Below are 22,992 nucleotides of genomic sequence, written 5' to 3'. Positions count from 1 at the left end.
ACTCAACGACCTCCATGGGCAACCCATTCCAGGCTCTCACCACTCTCATGCTGAACAACTTCCTCCTCACGTCCAGTCTGAACCTACCCAGCTCCAGCTTCACTCCATTCCCTCTGGTTTTGTCACTCCCTGATATCCTGAAAAGTCCTTCCTCAGCTTTTTGTAGGCCCCCTTCAGATACTGAAAGGCCACAAGAAGGTCTTCTGGGAACCTTCTCTTCTGCAGACTGAACAGCCCCAGCTCTTTCAGTCTGTGCTCATAGCAGAGCTGCTCCAGCCCTCTGATCAACCCAGTAGCACTTCTCTGGACACGCTCCAGCACATCCACATTCCTGTTGTAATGGGGCCTCCAGAACTGGATGCAGTACTCCAGGTGGGGTTTCACCAGGGCAGAGTAGAGGGGGAGAATCACCTCCCTCAACCTGCTGGCCACACTTCTCCTGATGCAGCCCAGGATGTGGTTGGCCCCCCAGGTTGCAGGGGCACACTGCTGGCTCATGCTGAGCTTCTTGTCCACCAGCACCCCCGAATTCCATCTCCTCAGGGCTGCTCTCCAGCCAGTCACTGCCCAGCCTGGATTTGTGCTTGGGATTGCCCTGACCCAGACGCAGGACATCTTGCTGCCCACTTTTCTCTAACTTCCTGCATACTGCTGTGCTCTTGATGCATAGGCTGCTGGCTTGGGAAACAAGAGAGGGGAGGTCAGGTGAGTTAACAAACCTGGAGGGAATTTATTCATTACTTAAAGACACAATTTCCAAGCTGTTAGCAGCTCACCTCTATAGAATGCAGTTGTGGTGCTTTGTCGTGTTGGAGACTGAGTCTAAGATAAAACTAGCTTTAACTCTACTAGCTCTTAGTAAGGCTTTTTTTCTGTTCAGCAGTGATGGAGAAGTAAGAAAAGATGGTTAACACAACCAAGGGGAAAGCCATCTTTAGGTATGGATGAGCTACAGATATAAGTTACAGATACAAGCTTGCATGTTTCTCTCTCTGTTTATCTGTCCAGCTACCTGTACAAATGCCTTTTGAAACCATTAACTATTTCTAATTAAATTTAACAAAGACGTGGAGTTCATGGAGGTACTAAGTTCACTCAGATACCATAAAAGCCAGAGGAGAGGGAGGATGTTAGTGTTGGCATTGAGAATAAAAAGAAGTTCACCCTTTATTAGACATCAGAGAATCCACATGTGTGCAAAAAACCTCCTGGTTCTTGAGCCTTCCTCCCTTGGAGATTCCCACTTGGGAGGGATGTCAAGTATGATGCAGGGTGGATTGGATTCAGTTTACAGAGGAATTTGTTTAAATTGAAGCATCTGAAGGCAACTTCAAAGCTCTTCTACTCACTTCACCATGTTTGGCTACTTACTGCCTCCCTGTGAATAATTTTAAGTAAACTGACTAAATTAATGTCATGTCAGCACTAAAATGGTGTCAAAAAATCTGCCTTGAGCACTTTTGAGGCTGGCGGTTGCTTTTCCACATGCCTGTACAGTGAAGCATGGAGACTGCTCCATATTTCAGAGTGAAGTGTTTAAAGCCCTTTCTTACATTAACACATTCACAGATTAGTAGATGTTGGAAGGGATCTCCAGAGATCATTGAATCCAGTCCCCCTGCCAGAGCAGAGTCACCTAGAGAAGGTTGCACAGGAATGCATCCAAGTGGGTTTTGAAGTCTCCAGAGAAGTAGACTCCAGAACCTCTCTGGGCAGCCTGCTCCATCTACTCATGACAAAAGACTGCCATAGAAACAAGCAGCTGCTTTCTCTTCGTGATGTCTAGTCCTATATTCTCAAACAGTTTGATCCCAATATGTCTAACAACACCTTCCAGCCACCCAAACTGGATGTGTCTGGCTTTCTGGGATGAGTAGTAAGGATCCATGAGTCTGGATTAACACCAGCTTCCCAGGACTGCTCATGTTTTCCTGCACAGTAACCGGTCCTGCTAAATGGGGATGTGATTATCATCATTTGATCATTTGGTTATTATCTCATCGCCAATCTGTACAGAACCATGGACTGTCAGCTACACCACAAATGAACATCAGAAATCTCATCAGACCTCACCTGGAGTACTGAGTATGGTTCTGGAGCTCTCAGCACGAAGAGACCACGAAGATGCTCAGAGAGCTGCAGCTATAAGAGTTGGGGCTCTGCAGTCTAGAGAAGAGAAGGCTTCAAAGACACCTTGTAGTAGCCTTCCAGTATCTGAAGGGGGTTACGGGAGGGCTGGGACTACTGACAAGGTCTTGTAATGACAGGATGAGGAATAATGGATTTAAACTGGCATAGGGAAGTTTGAAACTGGATATTAGGAAGAAGTTCTTTGTGGTGAGGGTGGTGAGACACTGGCATAGATTGCCCAGGGAGGTTGTGTCTGCTCCCTTCATGGAGATGTTCAAAGCCAGGTTGAATGAGGCCTTGAGTGACCTGTTCTAGTGAGAGGTGTCCCTGCCTATGACAGGGGGTTGGAACTGGATGATCTTTGAGGTCCCATTCCAAACTAAACCATTCTATGAAATCAGGCTGTGTGGAAATACACTGTCAGCAGAAAATTAGCTTGGTCACCCCAGCTCACACAGTATTGACCAACACTTTTCTGAGTTAAATAAATGCAACTTGGTAAAAGTGATCAATCTGTGGCCAACAAAGACAAATGAATAGTCAGCAGAGAGAGAAAGCCACCAGCACATCGAAGGAGTAAGACACAGCAGGACCTGCTATTGTTAGGGTAGGCACCCTGAGGTGTCTCAATGTGATTAAAATGTGGCTTCCTGCAACACAGCAATTAGAACTATCTGAAATAAAATATTGTTATCAATATTCCACAGAATTAACTGAAAGCCAAGCAATTAAAGTTTTATTTTTCATCCTCTGTGTATCTTTCTAAAAGCCATTTCCAAAGACAGGTTGTCAAAAACACCTTCACTCTTGGTCATGGTATTCAGTGTGGATAGCACCAGGACCACTAGAAAATACAGCTCACACATACTCACACCATACCAGGTTGGAAGGGACCTCAAGGATCATCTGGTCCAACCTTACTTTGCAGAAGCAGGGTCTAGCCATGATGGCCCAGAACTCTCTGCAGCTCAATTTTGCAAGGTTCCAGTGTTGGGGAGTCCACCTCTTTGTTAGGGAGATTATTCCAATAGTTGGTCCTCCTCATAGTGAAAAACTTTCCTCTTGTGTCCAATCAGAACACTGCAGCAGTAACCTGTACCCATTAGCCTTTGTTTAGCCACTTGTACTGTCACCCAATCTGTCACCCTAGATCTCAAGCCCTGCAGTATAGATAGACTCTAAGTTTAGCACAGTCATGGAGGGCAAAACAACAGATTTAGTTGTTAAAAGTTTCTATGCAAACTCTTTTTTTTTTTGCTTGGTTAGTTGGCTAATGACCTGAATGTTCCTTCTTTACACAGCCATAAAGCTCAGAGAGAGATTGAGCATGTTATGAGAGATGTTTGCAGCTTGCTTTCAAGACACAAAAATCTTATTTGAATACATTAATTTTGCTCCCCAAAGTGCATTTCTGTTCTGTGCTTCCAGGGAGAAGGGGGAGGGGGGGATGGGAGGAAAGTGATGTGTGCATCTTTGTCAGTCCATGGAGAAGCCTAATTTCTGAGTGTAGAGGGTATAACTTTCACCTGCCCTGATACATTCAACCTTTTCCCTAGTGACCTCAGAAGGGACAGAGTGCAGCCCCAGCTAGTCTGCAGGTGATAGAAACCTGAAAGAGTAGCTGATGCACCAGGTGGTCATGCTGCCACCCAGCAAGGCCTGGGCATGCTGGAGAAATGGGCTGGCAGAGACCTTATGAAGTTCCTCAAAGGAAAGCACAAACTCCTGCACCTGGGGTGGAACAACGCTGGGCACCAGTACGTACTGGGATCAACCTTCTGGCAAAGAAAGCCCTGATGGTCCTGGTGGACATCAGACTGACTATAAACCAGCAATGTGCCTTTGCAGCAAAGGTGGACAGTAGTATTCTGGGTTGTACTGGGCAAAGTGCTGCCTCTGGGGCAAAAGAGGTGATCCCTTCCCTCTGCTCAGCACTTAGGAGACACTGCTGGAGTGTTGGGTCCTGTGCTGATCTTCCTAATATAAGAAAATCAGCACACACTGGAACAAGTCCAGCAAAGGACCACGATGATGATGAAGGGATTGGAGCAATAGGGTGAGTGATTTGGGATCATTCAGACAAAGGTTCTTCTCAGTGATGCACTGTGAATGGCCAAGAGCCAACAAGCAAAAAGTGAAATACAGAAGAAATACAGAGCCACAAAAATGATGAAGGGAGTTGAACTTCTTCCTTATGAGGAGAGCCTGAGGGAGCTGGAGCTTGTTAGCTTGGAGAGGAGGAGACTAAGGGGTGACCTCATTCATGTTTATCAATATGTAAGGGGTGCATGTCAGAAGGATGGAGCCAGGCTCTGCTGGGTGATGCCCAGTGCCAGGACAAGAGGCAGTGTGTGGAAGCTGAGGCATAGGAGGTTCCATGTGACCCCGAGGAAGAATGTTTTTCCCTGTGAGAGTGACAGAGCCCTGGAACAGGCTGCCCATGGGGTAGTGGAGTCTCCCTCTCTGGAGATATTCAAGAACTGTCTGGATGTGCTCCTGTGTGATCTGCTCTAGGTGATCCTGCTCTGGCAGAGGGATTGCACCAGATGATCATTCGAGGTCCCTTCCCACCCCTGACATTCTGTGATTCTATGATTTTGTTTAACCAGAAGAGAAGGTGGCCAAGCACAGAATAGGATTGCCCAGAAAGGCTGTGGAATCTCCAGCCTTGAAGATAATCAAAACCAAGTCTGCTCTAGTTGCCTTTGATCAAGCAGGGGTTGCTAGATGATCTCCAGATCCTCAGCCCATCAGTGATTCTGTTTTGAGAAAGAAAATGAACCCCCTTGAGCACCCTGGCTGCCAGGTGAGTGACTGGAGGAATGTTCTGTGTGAAGCCTGTCTTGGAGCAGACCGTTCCAGTTCCTGACCTGCATGTCAAACAGCATCACAAAGTCCTTGCAATGAAGCAATGGCTTTAAGGCTTACTCAGACTCAGTTTCCACTGTCACTGTCTGCAACTCTGCCTCTTCCTTCCTTCCTTCCTTCCTTCCTTCCTTCCTTCCTTCCTTCCTTCCTTCCTTCCTTCCTTCCTTCCTTCCTTCCTTCCTTCCTTCCTTCCTTCCTTCCTTCCTTCCTTCCTTCCTTCCTTCCTTCCTTCCTTCCTTCCCAGGTCAATTTGGATCCTGCCTGTTTTGCAGGACTTCTCTGTGGGTGGATCTCTGTTACTGAGGATATATCCTTAAAAGAAACAAAGCCAAGAACTCAATATCCACAAGCTTTACTTTGGCAATTTTGCTTATCCTTTATATTAAAATCTGTCGTGGAAGCTTTAAAAATGCATCTGTGAATCATTTGTGGCTGAATATTTGCTTTATGTCTTTATATATTTAAACATCTTTTCATTAAAAGCAACTCAGGATGACTAAACCTGCTGGATTTATTTCTTTTCTTTTTCCTAATACATTTTTTTAAGTCTACATTCCTCAAAACTGCTGGAGCCTTAACTCCTCCATTCCCATCAACAGGGACTGGACTGTATCCACTTTTGGTGTTCCCAGCAGAAGAAGGACACAAAGCTGTTGGAGTTTGTCCAGAGGATGATCCAAGGACTGGATCAGCTCTGCTATGAGGACAGGCTGAGGGAACTGGGGGTGTGCAGCCTGGGAGGAGAAGACTCCAAGGGGACCTCAGAGCTGCCTGCCAGTGCCTGAAGGGATCCTGCAGGAAGGCTGCAGAGGGACTTTTGCTGAGGGTGTCTGGAGCCAGGCCAAGGGGGAATGGTAATGAAGCTGAGGCAGAGCAGGGTTAGACTGGAGCTGAGGAAGTTCTTCAGTGAGAGTGGTGAGACTCTGTCCCAGGTTGCCCAGGGAGGCTGTGGCTGCCTCCTTGTTGGGGGTGTTGAAGGCCAGTCTGGATGAGGCCTTGAGCAGCTGAGCTTAGTTGAGAGGCATCCCTGGGCATGGTGGGGAGGTTGGAACAGATGAGCTCTGAGGTCCTTTCCAACCTGAGCCTGTGATGATGCTGAAGATGATTTTCAAGGTGAGCTCAATTCACAGGTGGTATTTCAGGTATTAGTATCTGCAGAGGGCTGTTAATGAAGCTGGCAGGCGCTCAGCAGCAAAATGAAGCTGACATGAGCTCAGGATGACCAGTGATTTAAAATCTGGAGAAAATAAGAAGACAACTTACTTGCAGAGTCCATCCATGCTGCTGGTTAAATTTTTCACAGTGGGTTACTTATCAGCCTAATGGAAATGCTGACATGCACAACCTTAACTCCTGTATCACCCAGCCACTGCTCTAATCTAACTGATTTGTGGTTGTTTCCTTGGATGAAGACATAGAGTGGATGTGCTTTCCAAAATAGCCTTAGTTCTTCTTCAGGACAAAAAGCCTGTCCCAGAGGTAGCTGTGATTACTGATTCAAACAGATGGCTATGATTTTTGTGAGCCTGCTAAATGACAGTTCATCATATCTCACATCAGCTGGGCTGAGTGATGACAGCACCTTCCCCTGACCTCTGTGGGCAAGAAGATCCTCCTGCATTTACTCACTTTTTGTTAACACTGCAGTAGCATCAGTTTTGATGAGCTATGTTGGATAATAATCTTGTATTCCTCAATTATCTACAGGAGCATCCAGCATTTGCAGCAATGGGTATGTCACACTGCATTTCCTCCCCGAGTTCTTGTGTTCCAAAGTACAAAAAATAGCCAGAGCTATGCACTGACTTCCTCTTCCTTCAGCTGCATAGTACTGAGGAAAGCAGTCTACAGTATTATCTTATTCAACACCTCCAGGCAGGGAGCAGCCACAGCCTCCCTGAGCAACCTGTGCCAGTGTCTCACCACCCTCACAACAAAGAACTTCTTCCTAACATCCAGTTTACATCTCCCCTCTGCCAGTTTAAACCCAGTACTCCTTGTCTTGGCATTACAAGAGCTTGTCAATAGTCCCTGCCTAGCCCTCCTTAGCCCCCTTCAGATGCTGTAAGACTACTATGAGGTCTCCTCGAAGCCTTCTCTTCTCCAGACTGCCCAGTCTGGATCCCAACTCTCATAGCCTGTCCTCATAGCAGAGCTGCTGTAGCTCTGTGAGCATCTTCATGGTCTCTTCTGGACTGTCTCCAACAGTTCCATGTCATTCTTTTGTTGGGGGCTCCAGAACTGTACACAGTACTCCAGGTGAGGTCTCAGGAGAGCAGAGTAAAGGGGCAGAATCCCCTCCCTTGGCCTACTGGTCATGATGCTCTTGCTGGAACCCAGCACATCATTGCCATCTGGGCTGCACGGACACTCTGCCAGCTCATGTATTGCAGAGAGAATGGAGCTGCAAACAGGACAGAGGAATGAATCTGACACTAAGTAAGCCCACTACAATATGCATGTGTTCTGGGCAGCCTGATGTATCTGAGGATACCGCTGCTGACTGCAGAAGGGGTTGGACTAGATGACCTTCAGAGGTCCCTTCCAAGCCAGAGAATTGTGTGACTCTGCCAGTGAAGTCTTGCTTATGCAGTTGCTTCATTCTGTCTTTGTGGGTTTCCTGAATCAAGTGTAGGATTTGAAGCCAAGAGGTATTCTGTAGTCAGCGTTACTTTCTATAGCAAAGAAAGCTATTTTCTAATCAGTGTGACTTTCTGCAGCAAACATTTATGGAAGTCTGAAACTTGATACACAAATATTTGAACATTTTCCCACAGCCGTATGGTGAATCACTTCTATAAATACATCCTGCAGTCTGAGCAAGGAGGGATCCATCTCAGTAAATCCCCAGGCAGGAAGGCTCTGCCATTCTTTAACCAACTTCCTCTCCATAGTGTCCCTCCATTAGGAGGAAGTTTTTCACAGAGAGAGTGATTTGCCATTGGAATGGGCTGCCCAGGGAGGTGGTGGAGTCACCATTCCTGGAGGTGTTCAAGAAAAGCCTGGATGAGGCACTTAGTGCCATGGTCTAGTTGACTGGCTAGGGCTGGGTGCTAGATTGGCCTGGATGATCTTGGGGGTCTCTTCCAACCTGGTTGATTCTATGATTCTATGATACATACAAATTCAGTACCTAACGTGTGCAGAAAGGGAACTAGACCCCAAAGGCAGCAGTTTCCAGAATGATTGGGAAACATTCCTAATCAAACCCAAGCAAGAGTTGTAATTGATTTGTGTCATGGATCTTCTTCCTGAAACTGAAGTTCATTTGTAAAATGCATTCCTGTTTGCCTCTCCTTTGAAAATGCTGCAAATGAGATGCTAAAGGGCAATCAATAATTTAAGCCACAAAATCATGGTTCCACTCATCACCCTGCCCGGAAGAGAGTTATTCATTTCTAGGTTGTTTTTCAAGGGAAGGTTGTTAAATTGATAGGCCTGGACTGAGCACTGCTGAGAGATGTTTCTACCTGTGCTGAGGAAAGGAATCACATTTCAGGTGTTCCGGGATCAAAGGCAGTGAAGGCAATCACTTGAGCTCCAAAGGGGGTTGTTACAGCTTGTTTTATTTATGCAAAGAAGAGTAAAGGGCTCAAACCCAGGCAGCTGAAACGCCTTGTTGGAGGGGGCTTGCCTGCAGAAATAACAGATTAGAGGGCTGCCAAAGGATAAAACTCCACACCTGGGCATGCAGCGTTAGTGGCAGCAAAGGAGGGAAGCAAGTCGTGAGGCAGTCTGCAGAGCACTGCTGGAAAGAGGGAAGGCATCAGTCTGAAGAAATACACCTCTCACTTGTAATGATCGGGTGTGGCTTGCTCTGGGAGAGTGCAGATGTTTAATATGGTCCCCTTGTCATAATAATCACAACCCACCACAGCCCCTGATCCTCCATCACTCCTTAATGATAAGGTGAAGAGATTCAGCCTCTGATTGAGACCTTGGGTACTGGTAGCAGCGACAGCAGATGACAGTGAATGTGATTAAACAGATTGGCAGATGAAGTCCAAGGATACTGCATCAGTCTGCAACAGCAGCAGGATGCTCCATGGTGCTGCTTCCCTTTCCAACCAGCCTGGAATTTCTGCTGCATGTTTACAGCAGTTCCACATCTAAGAGAGGAGTCATCAGAAGCAGGTTAACAAATACAGACTTTGGGATTGTCTTCTACAAGGATAAATTCAAAACTTTGCAAGAGAAGAATCTTTTGCCCTGCCTGAGAGTAAGTCTGTGGTTCTGTGGGAACACTGTGGAGCACAGGGCATCTGAGAGGCCATGCTCTTCATGTGGAGGGATGGGACAGTATCTGTCCAGTGAAGCCCTGATCTCCTGATCATCTCAGTCATATCTGTTTGGTAGAGTGAAGTTGAATAGCATGGGTAGCACCACCTAAGTAATGCAACCATGATGTTGGTTAGGAACTTCTTCCCCCATTACTGAAAATTACCAGACCAGCTCAGATTCTTGGCAGGAAGCTGAAGCTCTATTTACAGCAAAGCAAAATTTACAAGAATATATACACAATATATACAAGTATTTACAGGCATTTGCAATTCTATACAAAGTAGAAATAACACAGAAATACAAACTCCCTCCTGGACAAAGAAACCACCCAGAAGGGCTCAAAGCTACCCTCTCTTTCTCCCCCTCTCCATCTCCCTTCCCAGCCAGAAACCAAAGCAAGCAAGTCAACAGAGCCTACCTTGTTAGTTGTTAGCTGAGATTAGAGGAAAGGCAACAGAGCAGATCAAAAGAGAAATGAATAGGGCAACATCCCAGGACACTGTGAGAGAGAATTGATTATGTTTTGACTTTTTATCCCTCTCAGAAAACCAATGAATGATGTAGACATCATCATTATTTTCTTTTTCACAACCAATGATCTAATTTCTCTCACTTAAATATTCCAATTAGCCTCAAACCAGCACAAACAACCAGTGCTATCTGCTCTGCAGAAGGAGAAGCAAACAGCCTGATTTTGTTGTAACTTGGCAATGGAACATTTTGTGTTCTCCTTGGTGGCAGATTTATTTTTCCAGCAGAGACATACTGCTATCTCTGTCCTAGGTACAGCCAATACCTTCACTTAGCCCATGAATTTCTGGATGCCTTCTTTAATCTCCAGCCTTTTTTTTTGGATTAAGGTCTGGATGGGTTTTGGTGGCAAATTCATTACTTTTTCCTCAGAAAGTTGTGTATGGACTGAAATTATTTCAATAAAAACAGGGGGCAAAGGATTAGCAGATCACAGAATCACAGAATCAACCAGCTTAGAAGGGACCTCCAAGATCATCCAGGCCAACCTAGCACCCAGCCCTATTCAATCAACTAGACCATGGCACTAAGTGCCCCATCCAGTCTTTTCTTGAACACCTCCAGGGACAGTGACTCCACCACCTCCCTGGGCAGCCTATTTCAAAGCCAATCACTCTCTCTGTAAAAAACTTCCTCCTAACATCCAACCTATACCTCCCATGGCACAACTTGAGACTATCCCCTTGGTCTGTTGCTGGTTGCCTGGGAGAAGAGACCAACCCTGCCTGGCTACAGCCTCCCTTCAGGGAGTTGTAGACATCAATGAGGTCACCCCTGAGCCTCCTCTTCTCCAGGCTGTACACCCCCAGCTCCCTCAGACTCTCCTTATAGGGCTGTGCTCCAGGCCCCTCACCAGGTTTGTCACCCTTCTCTGGACACGTTCCAGTATCTCAAGATCTCTCTTCAATTGAGGAGCCCAGAACTGGACACAGCACTCAAGGTGTGACCTGACCAGTGTTGAGTATGATCTGGATGAGGGCATCGAGTCAGTCATCAGCAAGTTTGCAGATGACACTAAGCTGGGGGCAGATGTGACTGAGCTGGAGGGCAGAAGGGCTCTGCAGCGGGACCTTGACCGCCTGCACAGATGGGCAGAGGCCAATGGGATGGGGTTCAATAGCTCAAAGTGCAGGGTGCTGCACTTTGGCCACAGCAACCCCATGCAGAGATACAGGCTGGGGTCGGAGTGGCTGGAGAGCAGCCAGACAGAGAGGGATCTGGGGGTACTGATTGATACCCGCCTGAACATGAGCCAGCAGTGTGCCCAGGTGGCCAAGAGAGCCAGTGGCATCCTGGCTTGTATCAGGAGTGGTGTGGTCAGCAGGAGCAGGGAGGTCATTCTGCCCCTGTACTCTGCACTGGTCGGACCACACCTCGAGTGCTGCGTTCAGTTCTGGGCCCCCCAGTTTGGGAGGGACACTGAGATGCTTGAGCGTGTCCAGAGAGGGGCGACGAGGCTGGTGAGAGGCCTTGAGCACAAGCCCTACGAGGAGAGGCTTAGGGAGCTGGGGTTGTTTGGCCTGGAGGGGAGGAGGCTCAGGGGTGACCTTATTGCTGTCTACAACTACCTGAGGGGCGGTTGTGGCCAGGAGGAGGTTGCTCTCTTCTCTCAGGTGGCCAGCTCCAGAACAAGAGGACACAGCCTCAGGCTGCGCCAGGGGAAATTTCGGCTCGAGGTGAGGAGAAAGTTCTTCACTGAGAGAGTCATTAGGCACTGGAATGGGCTGCCTGGGGAGGTGGTGGAGTCGTCGTCCCTGGGGCAGTTCAAGGCAAGGTTGGATGTGGCACTTGGTGCCATGGTCTAGCCTTGGGCACTGTGGTAAAGGGTTGGACTTGATGATCTGTGAGGTCTCTTCCAACCTTGGTGATACTGTGATACTGTGAGTACAGAGGCAGAATAACCTCCCTTGTCTTACTGTCCACACTGCTCCTGATCCAGGCCAGGATGCCATTGGCTCTCCTGGCCACCTGGGTACACTGCTGGCTCATGTTCAGCTACTATCTACTAGCACCCCCAGGTCCCTTTCTTCGTGGCTCATGTTCAGCTACTATCTACTAGCACCCCCAGGTCCCTTTCTTCGTGGCTGCTCTCCAGCCACTCTGTCCCCAGCCTGTAGTGCTGCTTGGGGTTGATGTAGCCAAAGTGTAGAACCCTGCACTTGCCCTTGTTAAATCTCATGTTGTTGACCTCTGCCCACACATCCAATCCATCAAGGTCCCTCTGCAGGGCTCTCCTACTCTCAACAGATTGACACCTGCTCCTAACTTGGTGTCATCTGCAAAGTTACTGATCTTGCCTCGCTGCCTCAGGACTAAATGCTCCTGCAATTCACTCTCTTCCTCACTACATCACAAATTATCCAGCAGGATCAGTAGGAGCCCTCTGCCAGTTAAATTCCTCAGATTCCAGTCTCACCAGTGGATGTGTTACTAGACTGGGTGTACTCAGTGGCATCAGCATAGCCTCTCTGACAGTTTGATATTGTTGTCCCTTCTTATTGGGCTTGGTCTGTGATATAACAAATACTTGGTGGGGCAAATACTTGGACAAGACAACACCTGATGTGTGATAGGAAAAAGAAGAAAAGAGGAATCCTATTTACTACACATAGAAGAAGAGCACCAAAAATGTAGTAAAGTGTTTATAGAAAAAGGTTGGGGCAATTTTCCAGTGCTACAACAGCATTTGCCACTTGGGCAGGGGCGAAACGTTGCCCTGTGGTGCGCGTTGGTGACAGGTAGGCAGCAACAAGACACTGTCAGAGAGATTAGGCTTAGCCTCTGGCTCCTCTTGATAGTCCTGCAATCTGCTGAGGAATTTTCCCCTGGAATCCAAGCACCAATTTGTTTTAAAATCTATCACTGTCACCAAGAAATTGCAAAGTAGCAAGAGTCACCATTAGCTCCTGACCCTGCGGTGTTCTGTTCTCGCTGCTGCTGGAGGCAGGTGCTCAACTCACAGCACGGCAACCAGCGGCTGCTGACCCCACGTCCAGAAACACTTCCTCACGATCCCTACAGAGTTCCCCAGCTCTGATGTTTACTTTTATTAACCAATTTAACATATTCCTAGCAAATGAAGGAGCAGCAGGTTGGGCAGCCAGTGGCCCATGTGCTACAAAAGCACAGTTTGCCAAATCCATCCCTTACCTGCAGCAAGACAGAAGAAATGAGACAGCAGGTTCCCTAGCCTTATCTGCTTCATCTGCAAACACCTGGGAGCAAGAACCATGTTCCCAGGCACACGAGCAGTGCTTTGAACTCCCAGAGCAGCTCTAGCATCCAAACACCACAGCACTAACTAGAGGGTCACAATATTACACAATCCCACAGCACAAACCCAGCTCACATTCACCAAAGGTATTCATCTGCAAGCCTTATTGACCTTGAGAAGACACAGGAAGGTTTTCCAGGCAACACCCACACAACAGATTTGGCATCCTAAAATGTTATTTGCTAACAGTGTGGATATTTAGCCTAAAATAAAAGAGCTCTCCATAAAACTGCAGAGGGAGAACCACACTCAAAAAAGTTGTGCATGTCCATCCATCCATTCATCCATCATCTGTTAGATCATTTTCTACTCTACCATACATCTGTTACCACTGGCTAAGAAATAAAAGTCCTGGCTGTTGCCAAGTATTTCAGGAAGGGTGGTCAGCATATCTGAAACATTTGCCATCTGCTGGCTTTGTTCATCTTAAAGATAAGAGGAGATAATCTGTGATAACTGCTTAATACTTGAAATTATGGAAAAGCTGTGAACAGTAAGGAGTTAAAGCAAAAGCACTGACGTGAGAACACAGCACTACTGCAAACCTAGCTGTGGGGCATTTCACAGTTTAGACTGAGGGCTGACCCTGAGAAGCAGAGGATTGGTGATCCACAGGTACCTGCAAGGTGTGAAACAGTGAACACCAAAGTGATAATGAAATAATGGTTCGTGGTGACTCTCCTGTCAGACACCTGAGGCTGGTATCTGCAGTGAAACACAGCACTAGACCTCATCTGCAGGTGCCCAGACATGTGCACATCACCTCCTGCTTGTTCTGTCCACACCCGTGAGGGCTCTGCTCCCCACTCAGTGACAAAACCCCTGACCAGCCTCCATCCGCAGCCATGTGGGTCTTTCTTAGCCTATCAGGCAATATGTTGACCCCGGAGCAGCTATTCTCAACATGGAGAGCTGAAATACAAACTGAGATACCAGGTTGTGAGGCGGGACCCCAGCTCCAGCTGGGCCAAATGGCCAAGCCCTGCCGAGCCAGGAGCTATTTATTAAGGCATTTGTGAATGGTGCAGTTCCACTTTCCCACAGCCTGTCCCCACTAAGGCCACTGTTTTGTCTTTATATTAACAGTTGCCTTTCTCCCCAGTTGCCTTTCCCATCTGCTTCAAGGATGCAGCATTTTGTCATTTTTTGCTCCTATCCTTTCTCACACGGTTTGGTGTGCAACATGCCTGATGACAGCACAAGAGGCAATGCATGCAAAGTGAGGCATAGGAAATTTCACTTAAACATGAAGTGGATTTTTTTTCCCTGTGAGGGTGACAGAACATTGGAACAGGCTGCCCAGGGTGCTTGTGGAGTGTCCCTCCCTGGAGGTATTCAAAACCCACCTGGATGTGTTCTGGTGCGATCTGGTATAGGTGATCTGGCAGGGGAGTTGGACTGGATGAGCTTCTGAGTTCCCTTTCAGCCTCTGACATTCTGTGGTTCTGTGATTCTGTGAACGTGTCTTATTGCACTCCAGAGCCCCACACAGACATGAAGGCCAGGCCGGCTAAACATCCCCTTAGGCAATTCCTAGGTTCCCACATAGTCAGTCAGGTGTAAAGTGATGGCACAACTAGAAAACACCAAGGCAGTTCCCAACCAATTGCACCTGAAGCAGAAGCTCCACATGCATCAATCCAGGACAGAAACACAAAGCTCTGACTTTGGTATTTTGTTTGACCTGGTTCAGAAATGTAGGATCCCTTCTTTCTCTGCTGCTCAGACTGTCCCATTTGGGGTCAGGAGTGCTGGCTGCTTGCAGACCGTACTTCCTGCATTAGATGGCATCAAGTCCCCCACCTTCAGCCATCAGGCTTGAGAGCCACAGGTCTGGGTGCTCTCCACGCTCAACATTTCATCATTCATTCCCATGCCTTGTCTCCATCTGTATTCATCCACCTGGTTTCACAACACATCAGAGTCTGTCTCTCATCCCTGTAATGCAAGGCTGCCTTTCTCATTTGGAAAGGTTTCCCCCTAAACCCAGGATTTACAGGAGTTTGGAAATTAGCAGGATGGAGGCCACTCTTTCAGTACATTTTCTCTGAAGCTGATTTTTTTTTCTTTAAAGAATCTTTTTCTGTCTGTCAAAAAGCTTCCAGAAAAGTCTAACCTGATGCAAGCAATTTCTAATTAATGTGCAGGGGGTTAACTTCAAGTAATTCCTGGACTAATAGTGCCTGCAAGCACTGCTGAGAAATTACAGTGGGATTTTTTCCAGTAGAAATGTGAAATAGCTGCTCTATAAAACCCCCTCACATTCACAACTCCCCACCTCATTTGTTTAAAACCTGCTAGTTTTATGGCTTGTCTGCATCTCTCCTGAAATGGGATTAATAAGAGGAAATTATGACTTGTCCACTCTTTCAGCATGGAAAAAAAAAATCACTTGTCTCTGCTACAGCCATCCACAACCAGCTCAAGCCTTTAGACGATGCAACAGCAAATTAATCAAGAGCAAACACAAGCCTCTTCTGCCTGAGGCTTCTGTGTTAAAGGGTAAATAATCAAAAGGAATGCTGCAGCTGATTTATATTTCTTTATGATGATCAAAGGCAAATGGACTCCAATTCAACAAGGAATATAAATTGCTGTGTGAAAACTGCAGCAAAGAAATGGAAATGCTTTCTCCAGTGAGCTGCATCCAGTTTAGAATCCATTAGCTAATGCTGCATGCCCTAAGGTTAAAAAAGGAGCAAAAACCCAGTGGTGGACTAGACATAGAATCATAGTATCACAGAATGATATGGGTTGGAAGGAACCTCCAAAGCTCATCCTAACCCTCTCTGCAGTACTCAGGGGCATCCTCCACTAGATTAAGCTGTCCAGAGCCCTGTCCAGCCTCACTTTGGGACATTTCAGACAGGTTGTTATGCATCCCAAGTTTTATGCATTCTTCTCTCTTCCTAGTTGGAAATGAATAGAGTTTGAGATATTTGACATGTATAAATTCTTGTTGTTGCTCCAAAATGTCTCATGTATGGTCAGCTAATTAAATGCTAGAATTGTTTCAGCTAGGGAAAACCTCATAGGTAGAGTCCAACTGCCAACCTGACACCACCATGCCCACTTAACCATCTGCCATGTCTACACATTTTTAGAACACCTCCAGGGGTGGTGACTGAAGCACCTCCCTGAGAAGCCTGTTCCAATGCCTGACTACCCTTTCTGAAAAGACATTTTTCCTAATCACAGAAAACATCCATTTAGCAGAGACCTCTAAGCTCATCCAGTCCAGTCTAGGGTCAACACTAAACCATGTCCCTAGGTACCAGCTCCACAGGCTGATTGAACACCTTCAGGGTTAGCAATTCTACCACTGCCCTGGGCAGCCTGATCCAACATTTGAGAAACCTTCCAGTGAAGATATATTTCCTATCATCCAGCCTGAACCTCCCCATGACACTGTCTAAAATGTTTGATGTTTATTAGAAGAAAATCAATGAAAGAAAATCAGCATCCTACCAAAGCCACTCAACCAGCCTATGTTATCCTGAGATGTGTGATTGCTTTGCTCTCCAAGTAATGGGAGAGGAGACCAAAGGCATTCAGCTCCATGGGCCCCCAGGAGAGCCCTCAGTTGCAGTGGTTCTGAGACTGATGCTCAGCATCACAGAATCATAGAATCAACCAGGTTGGAAGTCATAGGATCATAGGATCATAGTATGTTAGGGGTTGGAAGGGACCCAAAGAGATCATCGAATCCAACCCCCCTGCCAGAGCAGGACCATACTATCTAACACAGATCACAGAGCCCAAAACCGAACACAGTATTCAAGATGAGGTCTCACCAGGGCAGAGCAGAGGGGGAGTAGAACCTCCCTTGATCTGCTGGACACAGTCCTCTTAATACACCCCAGGATCCCATTGGCCTTCTTGGCCACAAGAGCACATTGCTGTGCCATGGTTAACTTGTTAGCCATCAGGACCCCCAGGTTCCTCTCCAACCCCCCCAGGTCCCTCTCCAAGTCCTTCTGACGTACCCCATGTCAGCACATGAGGGCTCCTCACTGCAGTGGGGTGGTCGGACCACACTGCAAACAGGTTAGAAAGCAGAAAGCAAATCATCAGGCAGCATAGCTCCAGAGGAGACCACGAGTTCTTTTGTAGAACTCAGTGATTTTCATGATTTTCAGATTTTGGGGGCAGTGGAAGAATGCTATTAAACCTGATTACAGGGAAATAAAAGCAGTGAGATGGAAAGGTACCAATTCTCCTCCAGTGCTGGGTGTTGAACAGGTTTAAAACTTCAATTACCAGGGAAGCAAAGCCAAAATATTCCACAAAACTTTCTATACCTGTTAAAGTGCTTTAAATAAAATTAAACCACACCAAACCTGTCAACACCTTCTACTTGTCAGCTAAGTGCTGTGATTTTTTTATGACTTCCTGCGTTCTTTTCTGCTCTATTTAAACTTAAGCATCCAGAAGCTAAAATTTGGTATTGATTTTTTATTTTTTGAAGATCTCAAAGTTCTCTCTTCCTCTCAAGTATTCCATCCTGCAGTACCCTGCAGCACATTGCAAGGCAGTGTTCTAGCTCACATCTTTTCAACAGGGTTTGAATAGCATTATTTTTAAACAGCACAAAACTGTTTGAAGGAGGACAGAAATCACAGCAAGACCTGAATTTAGCATTTCAGCTTTGACAGAAGAGCTGCTTCTCTCTGGTTTTGTATCATCGCTAATAAAGGGACAATTTTGCTTTAGATAAGGTGGGTTTGATGTTGTCTGAAGCAACCTGGCTGATGAGAAATTCAAATCTTCATGGGTTTTGTCTGCTTGACTCTGCTCTGCTGAGACCTCACCTCCAATCCTGCCTCCAGTTCTGGTGTCCCCAGCAGAAGAAGGACACAGAACTGTTGGACAGAGTCCAGAAGATGCCACAAAGGTGATCCAATGGCTGGAGTGTCTCTGCTATGAGGACAGGCTGGGAGATCTTGGGTTGCTCAGTCTGGAAAGAGAAGAGTCCAGAGGAGGCCACAAAGATGATCCAATGGCTGGAGTGTCTCTGCTATGAGGACAGGCTGGGGGATCTTGGGTTGCTCAGTCTGGAAAAGAGAAGAGTCCAGAGGAGGCCACAAAGATGATCCAATGGCTGGAGTGTCTCTGCTATGAGGACAGGCTGGGAGATCTTGGATTGTTCAGCCTGGAAAGGAGAAGACTCCAAGGGGGCCATAGAGCTGTCTGCCAATAGCTGAAGGGATCCTACAAGATGACTGCAGAGGGGCTGCAGAGAGACAGGCCAAGGGGGAATGGTTTGGAGCTAAGGCAGAGCAGGGTCAAATGGAGCTGAGGAAGAAGTTTTTCAGTGTGAGGGTGCTGAGACTCTGGAACAGGCTGCCCAGGGAGGCTGTGGATATCTACTCCCTGGGCATGTTCAAAGCCAGGCTGGATGAGGCCTTGAGCAGCTGAGTCTAGTTGAGAGGTGTCCCTGCCCATGGTGGAGAAATAGGAGCAGATGAACTCTGAGGTCACTTCCAAGCTGAGCCACTCTAGGGTTCAGCTGTACACTGAAACAAGTCTTTGTTTTGATAGAAAGGGAAAAAAAAAGTTCTAAGTCTGGAAAAAGACAATAACCTTCCCTTGATTTCCAAATGGGCACAGACAAGGAGTTTTAGTGAACATCCTTGGGTGGTCACGGAAGATCAGTTAACAGAACTGCCTTCATGACTGTCATGTAGCCAAAAGAAAGTTCTGTGGTTTGGGTGTGAAAAATAGAGAATGGCATGGATGGCCTTGCCCCCTGCATGTCAGGCTAGGGCTTCAGCTGCAGGAAAAGCTCAATTAGTTGAACGAATCATAGAACGGTTTAGGTTGGAAGGGACCTCAAAGCTCAGCCAGTTCCAGCCCCTGCCATAGGCAGGGACACCTCCCACTAGAACAGGTCGCTCAGGGCCTCATCCAACCTGGCCCTGAACACCTCCAAGGAAGCAGCAGCCACAACCTCCCTGGGCAACCTGTGCCAGTGTCTCACCACCCTCACCTCAAGGAACTTCTTCCTAACATCCAGTTTCAATCTCCTCTCTGCCAGTTTAAATCCATTACTCCTTGTCTTGTCATTACAAGACATTGTAAATAATCCCTTTCTAGCCCTCCTGTAGCCCCCTTCAGATACTGGAAGGCTACTACAAGGTCTCTTTGAAACCTTCTCTTCTCCAGGCTGCAGAACCCCTGACATTCTGTGACATTTCTCACAATGGAAGTGGTGAAATACTTGCCCAGGTTGTCCAGAGATGTGATAGAAGCCCCATCCCTGGGACCATTCCTGGTCAGGTTGTTTGGGGTTCTGAGCAACCTGATCTAGCTGAAGATGTCTCTGCTGACTGCAGAGGCATTGGAGTGGACGAAGTTTAAAGGTCCCTTCCAACCCAAAGCTTTCTATGATTCCATAGAACACGTTTTAGGATGACACATGTAAAAAAAATCTTTTTGATGCTAGACAACTTTTTGTTGGTTACCTAAGATGTAATCTTTTCCTATTTATTTCTGCCCTATCACATCCCCTTTTAGGCAGACATTTCAGCCTTAGCCGGGTTCATCAGTTCAATCTTTCAACAATTTATGGAGAGTGCAATAGGGTCCTTTAGCAAAACAAGGACAGAACCAGCTCCTGATTTTCTATCTATTTAGCTTCTTAAAACTCAGTTGCTTGGATTTCTTTCTTTTTTTTTTTTTCTCCTGTTTCTTCCCCTTTTAGCACCCAGTTCCTTTTGAAGTGTGCAGGCATTTCTGCCCACAAACCTTTCAGCTCCCTGGAGGTAATTTGGCATCACATATTAGAACTGGAAGATGGGGAAGATGAAATGGGTTCAAGGACATCATTTAAGAAAATGTCATGCAATCAAGAATCAGCTGGTCCATGTCTCTTCCCTAAGACCTGATCAACTCAACATCCTTCCCTGTTTATCTGGCTTTTTGGTGCGGTGCTGAAGACCTACAGCTTCTTCCAGCTTCAGTGAAATGCCTCAAAGCCTGGTTAGAATCATCTGCCCTGCGATTTCAGCTCATTACTTCTTGTCCTCTCTGGACAGAGGCAGCAGGTTTCCCCCTCTTTTTCAAGGGCAATAAAAAGCAGCAATTCAGTTTGCCTGGGTTGTTTTTTTTTTTTTAATTATGCTTTTAAATTTGGTAAAATATTTGCCTGCCCACTTTTAGTAAGGGCAATGCTTATGGTGGAGAGCAGCAGCCAGTGGCAGAAAAGAAATGATTTGTACTCAGTGATTTATATGTCTAAGTCATAAGACTCCATAAACACACAGATTTAGCTGAGCTAGAGAACACTGAGCCAGTGCTTCTGCCTTAACCTTTGCTAGACATCTTCTACATCTTGAACTGCTCATGCAAGATTGGAAACAGGTTTTGTGGGCTTTAAGAACATCTCTTTTCTAAGCCTTATATCTCCATTTAGCCTGTATCCAGGGCTAAACTCTTAACAGTTGCTCTATCACCTGAGGATCCTTCCCAAGCAGAGAAGACAGATTAGGAAAAGGCAAGGGGACCCACGAGTTAAACCAAAGGAGGCAGTGGACAAGCAAAGCTGACATTAGTAAGAGTGAACCCAAAAGATACAAAGCATACAAAGTCATACCTTAGCCCAGCAAAGGTATGAGGGGCACAGCAAACATGAATGCAGTCCTGAGGAGCAAAACGATCACAGAATCACAGAATGCTTTGGGCTGGAAGGGACCACAAAGCTCATCCAGTCCAACCCCCTCTGCAGTCAGCAGGGACATCCTCCATCCCTGGAGGTGTGCAAGACAACATGTGGACATTGCTATTGGGGACATGGTTTAGTGGCTATGGTGTTGTTGGGTTGCTGGCTGGATCTGATGATCTTAGAGGGCTTTCCCAACCTTAATGAGTCTGTGATTCTGTTCTACGGCTCTGGGCTGGAGTCTGTTTCCTCTGGCTGCAGACAAGCTCTGTTATCCATTGCCAGAATGCCCCAGGCATTAACCTTTTAATTTATTCACTGCTAAGCTCTAACTGGCTGGTCCTTTTCCATCAGAGCTCCTTCCCTGCTGCCAGAGATTTCCAAACACCATGGCATTTCTTCTGGTGCTTATCTTTCTTTTTATTTACCTAGCTTTTGGTAATATCACTTAGTGCATGCTTGTGAGAAACAGCTACCTGCTCCCACTGGGAATAGGTTGATGCATGGATGGCAGGTCCCAGAGAATATTTTGCAGAAGATAAAAGCAGCAACAGCTCCCAAAGTATTGTCTGTGTATTCTTGTTCATAATAAGAAGCTGTGACTCCGGGTCCAGGACTCAGAAACTCACCAACAGAAAGTGCAGCCTTGTAGCATACCAAACACCAAGCTGTTAAAACAGCAAAGGATCTGCTTACAAATATTTACATACCGGGGCAGACAAGCTTGCAGTTAATGTCTTGAGGCTGGGAGATGGATTTAATTCCCCATGCCAGGCACTCACAGCAGAACTTTAAGTAAGTCATATATCTCGTCATACATAAATGTAACACCTGCAGCCTAGCTGATAGTTGCCATTTCTGACCCACACCTACCCCAGCCTCATTTCTGGGTATTTTATAGTGATATGGGAAAAGGGATAGAAGATGTAGAATGAAGAAGCCAAGCTAAATCATTAACTGTATGAGCAGTTACATAAAGCATCATCAATCAGATAAACACAAAGGAGGGGAGTTAAGCTTGAAAGGGTCTTGAAACACTCTCCTGGAGAAGAAGAATACTGTATTCAAAGATGAGTACATTGGAGAGTCTGGCCAAGAATGTGAACCACAACTGGTGCCAGGTAGATGAAAGGTAGAGAGGTCAGACTGAGGAAGACCTTGAGCCTTCATCAAAAAGACCCCGAAAGATGACCACCAGGTGGCAATGAGCATGCACGAAGAGGCAGGACCTTATGGAAATGAGTTCCAGGAACTGACTGTAATAACTCCACATATTCCCAGAACTAATTGTACTAACCCTACCCCTGTACTGAATCTGTATGAATTTGTAGCATAAATATTTTACCTGAACGAAGTGAAGGTGTGCAAGAGCTTGGAGGATGGCCTCCCCTTGTCACCCAGTGCCTTACCTGATAACACTCTGCGTGTTGTGAGGTCTCAGTTTCTGTAAGTCAATAGATGCTCTCTTTGACTACATCTTTGCATACTGTCACCCTATTCATCTTCAGGTGCTGTGACCAGCAGGTGCCCACACCCTGCATGCTTTATTCACACCCTGCATGGTTTATTTTTATGACAGGAGAAGAGAGCACTGCCTCACCTTGAACAAAGGGAGGTTTAGAGTGGGCATTAGGAACGATTTCCTCCTCAATAATGTTATCAAGCCCTCTAACAGGCTGCCTGAGGCAGTGGTGGAGTCACCATCACTGCAGACACTTGAAAGCCATTGAGAGGTGGCGCTGGGGGACACGACAATTGAACTTGTCAGTGCTGGGTTAAGGGTTGGATCTGATGGCCTTAAAGGTCTTCTCCAACCTATAGGATCCTGTGATTCTACGACTTACTCAAGCCCTTCAGGCTGGCAGTCTCAGGGATGCTGCAAACACCCGTGGCTGAGGCAGCTTGAATTTTGAAGGCAGCTGAGGCACTGCCACATTGCTCATCCCCCAGATGTGCTCCCACTTCCTAGGTTTTTCTCCAAGACCATGATCTGGATTTGCTGGAGGGCTTCAGGAGATCTGCTGGGGGAAGGATTTAATCACTTACCCTTCAAAGGAGGCTGCTTTGTGTTTGGAGAGGGAGATGCTTATCTGCACACAGATGTACTGCAGGCCTGGCAGAGATGTGATCATTATTCTTAAGAGGAAAACTGGTAATATATCTAACAAACCAGTTTTGTCCGTGGATCAGCTTTGCTACCAACGAGCTGCATTTTTGTCAGCTCTCTGTGTTTTGCTAAACTCCTCAA

The sequence above is a fragment of the Pogoniulus pusillus genome, chromosome 13 (genome assembly GCF_015220805.1).
Source record: "Pogoniulus pusillus isolate bPogPus1 chromosome 13, bPogPus1.pri, whole genome shotgun sequence".
Lineage (NCBI taxonomy): Eukaryota > Metazoa > Chordata > Aves > Piciformes > Lybiidae > Pogoniulus > Pogoniulus pusillus.
The sequence above is the reverse complement of the archived record's forward strand: the minus strand, read 5'-3'. Positions refer to the sequence as shown.